The sequence below is a fragment of the Drosophila nasuta genome, unplaced genomic scaffold, assembly GCF_023558535.2.
Source record: "Drosophila nasuta strain 15112-1781.00 unplaced genomic scaffold, ASM2355853v1 ctg281_pilon, whole genome shotgun sequence".
In the NCBI taxonomy this organism is placed as follows: domain Eukaryota; kingdom Metazoa; phylum Arthropoda; class Insecta; order Diptera; family Drosophilidae; genus Drosophila; species Drosophila nasuta.
In genome coordinates, this window is record NW_026869483.1 from 1 (window position 1) to 13940 (window position 13940).

At 33.2% G+C, this 13940-nt stretch overlaps 3 non-coding genes across 3 annotated transcripts; all 3 read left to right on the forward strand.

Annotated features, from left to right (window-relative positions):
• Positions 1-6815: 6815 nt before the first annotated feature.
• On the forward strand, positions 6816-8812 carry LOC132797848 (small subunit ribosomal RNA). The gene has a single exon (XR_009633790.1). It is a non-coding gene; the product is annotated as a small subunit ribosomal RNA (ribosomal RNA).
• A 568-nt stretch (positions 8813-9380) lies between these two features.
• LOC132797847 (5.8S ribosomal RNA) lies at positions 9381-9558 on the forward strand. The gene has a single exon (XR_009633789.1). It is a non-coding gene; the product is annotated as a 5.8S ribosomal RNA (ribosomal RNA).
• A 352-nt stretch (positions 9559-9910) lies between these two features.
• On the forward strand, positions 9911-13860 carry LOC132797849 (large subunit ribosomal RNA). The gene has a single exon (XR_009633791.1). It is a non-coding gene; the product is annotated as a large subunit ribosomal RNA (ribosomal RNA).
• Positions 13861-13940: the final 80 nt, after the last annotated feature.

Sequence of the window (13940 nt, forward strand, 5' to 3'; positions counted from 1 at the left end):
TACTATCTAGCGAAACCACAGCCAAGGGAACGGGCTTGGAATAATTAGCGGGAAAGAAGACCCTTTTGAGCTTGACTCTAATCTGGCAGTGTAAGGAGACATAAGAGGTGTAGAATAAGTGGGAGATATTAAATTTCGGTTTAGTATCGACAATGAAATACCACTACTCTTATTGTTTCCTTACTTACTTGATTAAATGGAACGTGTATCATTTCCTAGCCATTATACGGATATATTTATTATATCTTATGGTATTGGGTTTTGATGCAAGCTTCTTGATCAAAGTATCACGAGTTTGTTATATAATCGCAAACAAATTCATTAATGAGAGAGTGCATTTATGTGTTCTTAAATTAAAAATTTGGTATAACTCCAATTACTCAGGTATGATCCAATTCAAGGACATTGCCAGGTAGGGAGTTTGACTGGGGCGGTACATCTCTCAAATAATAACGGAGGTGTCCCAAGGCCAGCTCAGTGCGGACAGAAACCACACATAGAGCAAAAGGGCAAATGCTGACTTGATCTCGGTGTTCAGTACACACAGGGACAGCAAAAGCTCGGCCTATCGATCCTTTTGGTTTAAAGAGTTTTTAACAAGAGGTGTCAGAAAAGTTACCATAGGGATAACTGGCTTGTGGCGGCCAAGCGTTCATAGCGACGTCGCTTTTTGATCCTTCGATGTCGGCTCTTCCTATCATTGTGAAGCAAAATTCACCAAGCGTTGGATTGTTCACCCATGCAAGGGAACGTGAGCTGGGTTTAGACCGTCGTGAGACAGGTTAGTTTTACCCTACTAATGACAAAACGTTGTTGCGACAGCATTCCTGCGTAGTACGAGAGGAACCGCAGGTACGGACCAATGGCACAATACTTGTTCGAGCGAACAGTGGTATGACGCTACGTCCGTTGGATTATGCCTGAACGCCTCTAAGGTCGTATCCGTGCTGGACTGCAATGATAAATAAGGGGCAATTTGCATTGTATGGCTTCTAAACCATTAAAAGTTTATTATTCATTTAATAGACGACGATGGATGTGATGCCAATGTTACATATAACATAGTAAATTGGGAGGATCTTCGATCACCTGGTGCCGCGCTAGTTATATATTAAAACATTATTTAATACAATGACAAAGCCTTGAATCAATTGTAAACGACTTTTATAACAGGCAAGGTGTTGTAAGTGGTTGAGCAGCTGCCATACTGCGATCCACTGAAGCTTATCCTTTGCTTGACGATTCGATAAAATATATATGTTTAAGGCATATATAAAAAAATATTATATATATATTTATATATATAAATATGCAAAATTGTATGCATAATTATTAATTATGTGTTATACAATTACGCATATAAGAAGAAAATTTATATAATATATAAATATATTATATATATATAAATAAATAATATATCTATGTGTACAAAATATACTTGTGTATTTTATATATGCATTTATTTATTATGCGTTGGTTATATATATTTATTTGGAAAAGGAACGCCATTATATTAGTGGCGAAAATTAAGAATATGCATAGTATATCTATGTATACAAAATACTTGCGTATTTTATATATGCATTTATTTATAATGCGTTGGTTATATATATTTATTTGGTAGCAAAAGGAACGTCATCATATTAGTGGCGAAAATTAAGAATATGCAAAGGTATAACTATGTGTACAAAATACTTGCGTATTTTAAATATGCATTTATTTAGTATGCGTTAGTTATTTATATTTATTTGGTAGCAAAAGGAACGCCATTATATTAGTGGCGAAAATTAATAATATGCATAGTAAGTATATCTATGTATACAAAATACTTGCATATTTTATATATGCATTTATTTATTATGCGTTGGTTATATATATTTATTTGGTAGCAAAAGGAACGCCATTATATTAGTGGCGAAAATTAAGAATATGCATAGTATATCTATGTGTACAAAATACTTGCGTATTTTATATATGCATTTATTTATAATGCGTTGGTTATATATATTTATTTGGTAGCAAAAGGAACGTCATCATATTAGTGGCGAAAATTAAGAATATGCAAAGGTATAATATGTGAACAAAATACTTGTATATTTTAAATATGCATTTATTTAGTAAGCGTTAGTTATATATATTTATTTGGTAGCCAGAAGGACGCCATAATATTAGTGGCGAAAATTAAAAATATGCATGGTATATCTATGTGTACAAAATACTTGTGTATTTTAAATATACATTTATTTGGTACGCAATTATATGAATTTGGTAGCCAGAAGGACGCCATCATATTAGTGGCGAAAATTAAAAATATGCATGATATAAAAAAATATATATACATTTATGTATGTATCTATATGAACAGAATACTTGCGTATTTTAAGTATGCATTTATTTCATACACAATTATGTGTTTGGTAGCAAAAGAACGCCATCATATTAGTGGCACAAATTAAGACATGAGATATGAGTTCAACTTTGACAAAAAATTTCAACATATGAAAATTGAAGAAAAACTTTTTAAATAGCATTTTATACTGTTTATTAATATAATGAGATAAGATTTTGAATTTAACTTGAGAAAAAGATTTTTTGGACTTGGTGAATTTTTTATTGAACTGCAGCCATATGATATGAGGGTTCTACCGAGAGATGAGTTCAACTTTGACAAAAAATTTCAACATATGAAAATTGAAGAAAAACTTTTTAAATATCATTTTATACAGTTTATTAATAAAATGAGATACAATTTTGAATTTAACTTGAGAAAAAAATTTTTTGGACTTGGTGAATTTTTTATTGAATTGCAGCCATATGATATGAGGTTCTACCGAGAGATGAGTTCAACTTTGACAAAAAATTTCAACATATGAAAATTGAAGAAAAACTTTTTAAATATCATTTTATACAGTTTATTAATATAATGAGATAAGATTTTGAATTTAACTTGAGAAAAAGATTTTTTGGACTTGGTGAATTTTTTATTGAACTGCAGCCATATGATATGAGGTTCTACCGAGAGATGAGTTCAACTTTGACAAAAAATTTCAACATATGAAAATTGAAGAAAAACCTTTTTAATTATCATTTTAAACAGTTTATTAATATAATGAGATAAGATTTTGAATTTAACTTGAGAAAAAGATTTTTTGGACTTGGTGAATTTTTTATTGAACTTCAGCCATATGATATGAGGTTCTACCGAGATATGAGTTCAACATTGAAAAAAATTTCAACATATGAAAATTGAAGAAAAACTTTTAAATATCATTTTATACAGTTTATTAATAAAATGAGATACAATTTTGAATTTAACTTGAGAAAAAATTTTTTGGACTTGGTGAATTTTTTATTGAACTGCAGCCATATGATATGAGGTTCTACCGAGAGATGAGTTCAACTTTGACAAAAAATTTCAACATATGAAAATTGAAGAAAAACTTTTTAAATATCATTTTATACAGTTTATTAATATAATGAGATAAGATTTTGAATTTAACTTGAGAAAATGATTTTTTGGACTTGGTGAATTTTTTATTGAACTTCAGCCATATGATATGAGGTTCTACCGAGATATGAGTTCAACATTGAAAAAATTTCAACATATGAAAATTGAGGAAAAACTTTTTAAATATCATTTTATACAGTTTATTAATATAATGAGATACGATTTTGAATTTAACTTGAGAAAAAATTTTTTGGACTTGGTGAATTTTTTATTGAACTGCAGCCATATGATATGAGGTTCTACCGAGATATGAGTTCAACTTTGACAAAAAATTTCAACATATGAAAATTGAAGAAAAACTTTTTATATATCATTTTATATAGTTTATTAATAAAATGAGATAAGATTTTGAATTTAACTTGAGAAAAAATTTTTTGGACTTGGTAAATTTTTGGACTTGGTAAATTTTTATTGAACTTCAGCCATATGATATGAGGTTCTACCGAAATATGAGTTCAACTTTGACAAAAAATTTCAACATATGAAAATTGAAGAAAAACTTTTAAATAGCATTTTATACTGTTTATTAATATAATGAGATAAGATTTTTAATTTAACTTGAGAAAAAATTTTTTGGACTTGGTGAATTTTTATTGAACTGCAGCCATATGATATGAGGTTCTACCGAGATATGAGTTCAACTTTGACAAAAATTTCAACATATGAAAATTGTAGAAAAACTTTTTATATATCATTTTATACAGTTTTTAATAAAATGAGATAAGATTTTGAATTTAACTTGAGAAAAAATTTTTTGGACTTGGTGAATTTTTATTGAACTGCAGCCATATGATATAAGGTTCTACCGAGATATGAGTTCAACTTTGACAAAAATTTTAAACAATGTTAAACAATTTACGATTGTACTAGTATTTAATACAAATTATTGATAATAAAATAATGAAGTTTTGCTGTTGTATTATTAAAATAGTGCCACATAAAGATACATTAGGTGGTAGACCTTAGTAAAATGAGCGGGTTGTAGAAAACGTGTCACAAAACCTATATAGGGGTGGTGAGGTCGGGCAGGCATGTCATATGAGAAAAATTTCACAAGTGAAATATATATGACTATGTATATGGAGTGTAATGCCGGCATAAGTCATATATAAATAATATATGAAAATAATCATATAGAAGGCAATATGATTAAAAAAGTTAAAAATAATGAAGTTTTACTGTTGCATTATTAAATTAGTGCAACATAAAGATACATTAGGTGGTATACCTTAGTAAAATGAGCTGGTTGTAGAAAACGTGTCACAAAACCTATATAGGGGTGGTGATGTCGAGCAGGCATGTCATATGAGAAAAATTTCACAAGTGAAATATATATGACTATGTATATGGAGTGAGTCTTGCCGGCATAAGTCATATATAAATAATATATGAAAATAATCATATAGAAGGCAATATGATTAAAAAAGTTAAAAATAATGAAGTTTTACTGTTGTATTATTAAATTAGTGCAACAAAAAGATACGTTAGATGGTAATACTAAATAAAATAAGAGCATTGTAGAAAACGTGTCACAAAACCTATATAGGGGTGGTGAGGTCGGGCAGGCATGTCATATGAGAAAAATTTCACAAGTGAAATATATATGACTATTTATATGGAGTGTCATGCCGGCATAAGTCATATATAAATAATATATGAAAATAATCATATAGAAGGCAATATGATTAAAAAAGTTAAAAATAATGAAGTTTTGCTGTTGCATTATTAAATTAGTGCAACATAAAGATACATTAGGTGGTATACCTTAGTAAAATGAGCTGGTTGTAGAAAACGTGTCACAAAACCTATATAGGGGTGGTGATGTCGAGCAGGCATGTCATATGAGAAAAATTTCACAAGTGAAATATATATGACTATGTATATGGAGTGAGTCTTGCCGGCATAAGTCATATATAAATAATATATGAAAATAATCATATAGAAGGCAATATGATTAAAAAAGTTAAAAATAATGAAGTTTTACTGTTGTATTATTAAATTAGTGCAACAAAAAGATACGTTAGATGGTAATACTAAATAAAATAAGAGCATTGTAGAAAACGTGTCACAAAACCTTTATAGGGGTGGTGAGGTCGGGCAGGCATGTCATATGAGAAAAATTTCACAAGTGAAATATATATGACTATTTATATGGAGTGTCATGCCGGCATAAGTCATATATAAATAATATATGAAAATAATCATATAGAAGGCAATATGATTAAAAAGTTAAAAATAATAAAGTTTTACTGTTGCATTATTAAATTAGTGCAACATAAAGATACATTAGGTGGTATACCTTAGTAAAATGAGCTGGTTGTAGAAAACGTGTCACAAAACCTATATAGGGGTGGTGATGTCGAGCAGGCATGTCATATGAGAAAAATTTCACAAGTGAAATATATATGACTATGTATATGGAGTGAGTCTTGCCGGCATAAGTCATATATAAATAATATATGAAAATAATCATATAGAAGGCAATATGATTAAAAAAGTTAAAAATAATGAAGTTTTACTGTTGTATTATTAAATTAGTGCAACAAAAAGATACGTTAGATGGTAATACTAAATAAAATAAGAGCATTGTAGAAAACGTGTCACAAAACCTATACATGGTGGCAGTGTGTGCTCATCACGTATATATGTATTGGATGCATATATTTCAGTTTGCATATTAAGTAATAATTATGTTATTATTAATTAATTATTAGTCTCATCCGATATAAAAATTGATACTATTATATGGTTATATAATTATTACTATTATATAAGCATATAATGTATTAAATGTCTTTTTCAAAAGAAGACGGTGTTTCGTAGCTAAAGAATTAATATTTTGTGAATAATTGAAAAATCCTCTAGGACACTATTGTGGACGGAGGTTTTACTAATATAATATTGTCTACACGTAAATGCAGAATTAGATAAAATTATCAATTTGTCATCAAAATAAAATAATTTTTTATTCAATTAATTGAATTTAAATTATAAATATGCATGTGTGATATAATATATTTAGTAAGTTGAAATAAAATGATATTTTTGAACGATTATATGCATATATATTTTATATATAAGTATATATATTTATATAAACAATTGTGAATTATAACTAGCGAACGTGAATGCTATCTAATTATGGCCACATTCGTATAGTACATGTCAAGTATAACATATATATATATACAATTATTGAATATTATCGTTTGTTATTCAAAAATATTTGTGAGTTGTCATGTATTTTACATATTTGAAGATTTATGTAATTATATTTTAAATATATTTACATAATGAAATGAACATTATTCTGGTTGATCCTGCCAGTAGTTATATGCTTGTCTCAAAGATTAAGCCATGCATGTCTAAGTACACACGAATTAATAGTGAAACCGCAAAAGGCTCATTATATCAGTTATGGTTCCTTAGATCGTTAACAGTTACTTGGATAACTGTGGTAATTCTAGAGCTAATACATGCAATTAAAACACGGACCTTCTGGAACGTGTGCTTTTATTAGGCTAAAACCAAGCGATCGCAAGATCGTTACACTGGTTGAACTCTAGATAACATGCAGATCGTATGGTCTCGTACCGACGACAGATCTTTCAAATGTCTGCCCTATCAACTTTTGATGGTAGTATCTAGGACTACCATGGTTGCAACGGGTAACGGGGAATCAGGGTTCGATTCCGGAGAGGGAGCCTGAGAAACGGCTACCACATCTAAGGAAGGCAGCAGGCGCGTAAATTACCCACTCCCAGCTCGGGGAGGTAGTGACGAAAAATAACAATACAGGACTCATATCCGAGGCCCTGTAATTGGAATGAGTACACTTTAAATCCTTTAACAAGGACCTATTGGAGGGCAAGTCTGGTGCCAGCAGCCGCGGTAATTCCAGCTCCAATAGCGTATATTAAAGTTGTTGCGGTTAAAACGTTCGTAGTTGAACTTGTGCTTCATACGGGTAGTGCAACTTACAATTGTAGTTAGTACTATACCTTTATGTATGTAAGCGTATTACCGGTGGAGTTCTTATATATAATTAGGTACTTGTACTTTTTTTATATGTTCCTCCTATTTAAAAACCTGCATTAGTGCTCTTCATCGAGTGTTATTGTGGGCCGGTACAATTACTTTGAACAAATTAGAGTGCTTAAAGCAGGCTTCAAATGCCTGAATATTCTGTGCATGGGATAATGAAATAAGACCTCTGTTCTGCTTTCATTGGTTTTCAGATCAAGAGGTAATGATTAATAGAAGCAGTTTGGGGGCATTAGTATTACGACGCGAGAGGTGAAATTCTTGGACCGTCGTAAGACTAACTTAAGCGAAAGCATTTGCCAAAGATGTTTTCATTAATCAAGAACGAAAGTTAGAGGTTCGAAGGCGATCAGATACCGCCCTAGTTCTAACCATAAACGATGCCAGCTAGCAATTGGGTGTAGCTACTTTTATGGCTCTCTCAGTCGCTTCCCGGGAAACCAAAGCTTTTGGGCTCCGGGGGGAAGTATGGTTGCAAAGCTGAAACTTAAAGGAATTGACGGAAGGGCACCACCAGGAGTGGAGCCTGCGGCTTAATTTGACTCAACACGGGAAAACTTACCAGGTCCGAACATAAGTGTGTAAGACAGATTGATAGCTCTTTCTCGAATCTATGGGTGGTGGTGCATGGCCGTTCTTAGTTCGTGGAGTGATTTGTCTGGTTAATTCCGATAACGAACGAGACTCAAATATATTAAATAGATATCTTCAGGATTATGGTGTTGAAGCTTATATAGCCTTCATTCATGGTGGCAGTAAAATGTTTATTGTGTTTGAATGTGTTTATATAAGTGGAGCCGTACCTGTTGGTTTGTCCCATTATAAGGACACTAGCTTCTTAAATGGACAAATTGCGTCTAGCAATAATGAGATTGAGCAATAACAGGTCTGTGATGCCCTTAGATGTCCTGGGCTGCACGCGCGCTACAATGAAAGTATCAACGTGTATTTCCTAGACCGAGAGGTCCGGGTAAACCGCTGAACCACTTTCATGCTTGGGATTGTGAACTGAAACTGTTCACATGAACTTGGAATTCCCAGTAAGTGTGAGTCATTAACTCGCATTGATTACGTCCCTGCCCTTTGTGCACACCGCCCGTCGCTACTACCGATTGAATTATTTAGTGAGGTCTCCGGACGTGATCACTGTGACGCCTTGTGTGTTGCGGTTGTTTCGCAAAAGTTGACCGAACTTGATTATTTAGAGGAAGTAAAAGTCGTAACAAGGTTTCCGTAGGTGAACCTGCGGAAGGATCATTATTGTTTTAATGCATCTAACCGTTAATAAATTAAATTTGTTTTTCTCTTTTAGGGAATTGCAATATTTAATAAATTATGTAACTAATAAATATAAATATTTTATTCAATCATATGAGATACAATTATGCAACATATAATAATTTAAATTAGCTAAAAACCGTTTGTCATGTATTATTATTATTATATACTGTATTAAGAGTGTTTTATGTGTTTTGGATAAAATAAAAACTGCGTGTATATGTACCATAATATACATGCGTTGCAAAATGTATTGTGCATATTCCAGTGCGCATACATTGGTTCGCAACACCTAAAGAAAAACAATGTTGTACCTGTTTGCAGGTTAACGCTTTACATATGTTGATCATAATAAATAAATTTAGCTAAAATATACTTGTCATATATCTTATTATTATCGATTATGTAAAACTAAGACATTTCGCAACATTTATTTAGGTATAAAAAAAAAAATTTTATTGAAGGAATTGATATATGCCAGTAAAATGGTGTATTTTTAATTTCTTTCAATAAAAATATTCTTGACGTAATGAAATAAAAAAAATTGTATCACTCTAAGCGGTGGATCACTCGGCTCATGGGTCGATGAAGAACGCAGCAAACTGTGCGTCATCGTGTGAACTGCAGGACACATGAACATCGACATTTTGAACGCATATCGCAGTCCATGCTGTTATGTACTTTAATTAATTTTTAGTGCTGCTTGGACTACATATGGTTGAGGGTTGTAAGACTATGCTAAATAAGTTGTTTAAAATTTTTCGGAATTTTAAGCACATTGTATATTATTGGATAATATAAGTGTGAATCTAAAAGTTCTCGCTTAAGATATTCATAATATGAATTAATAAATGAAAATACTAAAACTCTGTTGCATGAGAAATTTGAAGAATTATATGTTCTTTATTCATTTCAAATAATATTGAGGAATGTCTAGCATAAAATATATTATTTTATAAACTAGAATTGCCTCTTATTAACGAATATGGTATAAAGAATAATTTTGTGAATATTATGGACCTTCAAGAAAAAATAGTATATTTCAAAATAGGCAGAGAATTGTCTATAAGTGTAATTAAACAACCTCAACTCATATGGGACTACCCCTGAATTTAAGCATATTAATTAGGGAGGAAAAGAAACTAACAAGGATTTTCTTAGTAGCGGCGAGCGAAAAGAAATCAGTTCAGCACTAAGTCACTTTGTCTATATGGCAAATGTGAGATGCAGTGTATGGAACGTCAATATTCTAGTATGAGAAATTAACGATTTAAGTCCTTCTTAAATGAGGCCATTTACCCATAGAGGGTGCCAGGCCCGTATAACGTTAATGATTATTAGATGATGTTTCCAAAGAGTCGTGTTGCTTGATAGTGCAGCACTAAGTGGGTGGTAAACTCCATCTAAAACTAAATATAACCATGAGACCGATAGTAAACAAGTACCGTGAGGGAAAGTTGAAAAGAACTCTGAATAGAGAGTTAAATAGTACGTGAAACTGCTTAGAGGTTAAGCCCGATGAACCTGAATATCCGTTATGGAAAATTCATCATTAGAATTGTAATATTTAATCAATATTATAACGATAGTGTGCATTTTTTCCATATAAGGACATTGTAATCTATTAGCATGTATGGAATTTATCAAAAAATTTTGATAAGAGTTTATTTAAATTAGAGTGCTTGCATTTTAACATAAAATAAATTTCAAAAATTTGATAAAGTGCTGATAGATTATATGAGTACAGTGCGTTAATTTTTCGGAATTATATAATGGCATGATTATCATTGATTTTTATGTTTATTATAAGCACTTGTATGATTAACAATGCGAAAGATTCAGGATACCTTCGGGACCCGTCTTGAAACACGGACCAAGGAGTCTAACATATGTGCAAGTTATTGGGATATAAACCTAATAGCGTAATTAACTTGACTATTATTGGGATTAGTTTTTTAACTATTTATAGTTGATTAACGCAATCCCGGGGCGTTCTATATAGTTATGTATAATAATATTTATATTATTTATGCCTCTAACTGGAACGTACCTTGAGCATATATGCTGTGACCCGAAAGATGGTGAACTATACTTGATCAGGTTGAAGTCAGGGGAAACCCTGATGGAAGACCGAAACAGTTCTGACGTGCAAATCGATTGTCAGAATTGAGTATAGGGCGAAAGACCAATCGAACCATCTAGTAGCTGGTTCCTTCCGAAGTTTCCCTCAGGATAGCTGGTGCATTTAACTGTTGTATAAAATAATCTTATCTGGTAAAGCGAATGATTAGAGGCCTTAGGGTCGAAACGATCTTAACCTATTCTCAAACTTTAAATGGGTAAGAACCTTAACTTTCTTGATATGAAGTTTAAGGTTATGATATAATGTGCCCAGTGGGCCACTTTTGGTAAGCAGAACTGGCGCTGTGGGATGAACCAAACGTAATGTTACGGTGCCCAAATTAACAACTCATTCAGAAACCATGAAAGGCGTTGGTTGCTTAAAACAGCAGGACGGTGATCATGGAAGTCGAAATCCGCTAAGGAGTGTGTAACAACTCACCTGCCGAAGCAACTAGCCCTTAAAATGGATGGCGCTTAAGTTGTATACCTATACATTACCGCTAAAGTAGATGATTTATATTACTTGTAATATAAATTTTGAAACTTTAGTGAGTAGGAAGGTACAATGGTGTGCTTAGAAGTGTTTGGCGTAAGCCTGCATGGAGCCGTCATTGGTACAGATCTTGGTGGTAGTAGCAAATAATCGAATGAGACCTTGGAGGACTGAAGTGGAGAAGGGTTTCGTGTGAACAGTGGTTGATCACGAGTTAGTCGGTCCTAAGTTCAAGGCGAAAGCCGAAAATTTTCAAGTAAAAAAGTAACTAAAATTTATATTTTGTCATAATTAAAAAACTTGAATAATTTTGAACGAAAGGGAATACGGTTCCAATTCCGTAACCTGTTGAGTATCCGTTTGTTATTAAATATGGGCCTCGTGCTCATCCTGGCAACAGGAACGACCATAAAGAAGCCGTCGAGAGATATCGGAAGAGTTTTCTTTTCTGTTTTATAGCCGTACTACCATGGAAGTCTTTCGCAGAGAGATATGGTAGATGGGCTAGAAGAGCATGACATATACTGTTGTGTCGATATTTTCTCCTCGGACCTTGAAAATTTATGGTGGGGACACGCAAACTTCTCAACAGGCCGTACCAATATCCGCAGCTGGTCTCCAAGGTGAAGAGTCTCTAGTCGATAGAATAATGTAGGTAAGGGAAGTCGGCAAATTAGATCCGTAACTTCGGGATAAGGATTGGCTCTGAAGATTGAGATAGTCGGGCTTGATTGGGAAACAATAACATGGTTTATGTGCTCGTTCTGGGTAAATAGAGTTTCTATCATTTATGGTAGTTTCTTGTTCCCCGGATAGTTTAGTTACGTAGCCAATTGTGGAACTTTCTTGCTAAAATTTTTAAGAATACTAGTTGGGCAACCAGCTAGTTCTTTTAAATTATAACGATTATCAATTAACAATCAATTCAGAACTGGCACGGACTTGGGGAATCCGACTGTCTAATTAAAACAAAGCATTGTGATGGCCCTAGCGGGTGTTGACACAATGTGATTTCTGCCCAGTGCTCTGAATGTCAAAGTGAAGAAATTCAAGTAAGCGCGGGTCAACGGCGGGAGTAACTATGACTCTCTTAAGGTAGCCAAATGCCTCGTCATCTAATTAGTGACGCGCATGAATGGATTAACGAGATTCCTACTGTCCCTATCTACTATCTAGCGAAACCACAGCCAAGGGAACGGGCTTGGAATAATTAGCGGGAAAGAAGACCCTTTTGAGCTTGACTCTAATCTGGCAGTGTAAGGAGACATAAGAGGTGTAGAATAAGTGGGAGATATTAAATTTCGGTTTAGTATCGACAATGAAATACCACTACTCTTATTGTTTCCTTACTTACTTGATTAAATGGAACGTGTATCATTTCCTAGCCATTATACGGATATATTTATTATATCTTATGGTATTGGGTTTTGATGCAAGCTTCTTGATCAAAGTATCACGAGTTTGTTATATAATCGCAAACAAATTCATTAATGAGAGAGTGCATTTATGTGTTCTTAAATTAAAAATTTGGTATAACTCCAATTACTCAGGTATGATCCAATTCAAGGACATTGCCAGGTAGGGAGTTTGACTGGGGCGGTACATCTCTCAAATAATAACGGAGGTGTCCCAAGGCCAGCTCAGTGCGGACAGAAACCACACATAGAGCAAAAGGGCAAATGCTGACTTGATCTCGGTGTTCAGTACACACAGGGACAGCAAAAGCTCGGCCTATCGATCCTTTTGGTTTAAAGAGTTTTTAACAAGAGGTGTCAGAAAAGTTACCATAGGGATAACTGGCTTGTGGCGGCCAAGCGTTCATAGCGACGTCGCTTTTTGATCCTTCGATGTCGGCTCTTCCTATCATTGTGAAGCAAAATTCACCAAGCGTTGGATTGTTCACCCATGCAAGGGAACGTGAGCTGGGTTTAGACCGTCGTGAGACAGGTTAGTTTTACCCTACTAATGACAAAACGTTGTTGCGACAGCATTCCTGCGTAGTACGAGAGGAACCGCAGGTACGGACCAATGGCACAATACTTGTTCGAGCGAACAGTGGTATGACGCTACGTCCGTTGGATTATGCCTGAACGCCTCTAAGGTCGTATCCGTGCTGGACTGCAATGATAAATAAGGGGCAATTTGCATTGTATGGCTTCTAAACCATTAAAAGTTTATTATTCATTTAATAGACGACGATGGATGTGATGCCAATGTTACATATAACATAGTAAATTGGGAGGATCTTCGATCACCTGGTGCCGCGCTAGTTATATATTAAAACATTATTTAATACAATGACAAAGCCTTGAATCAATTGTAAACGACTTTTATAACAGGCAAGGTGTTGTAAGTGGTTGAGCAGCTGCCATACTGCGATCCACTGAAGCTTATCCTTTGCTTGACGATTCGATAAAATATATATGTTTAAGGCATATATAAAAAAATATTATATATATATTTATATATATAAATATGCAAAATTGTATGCAT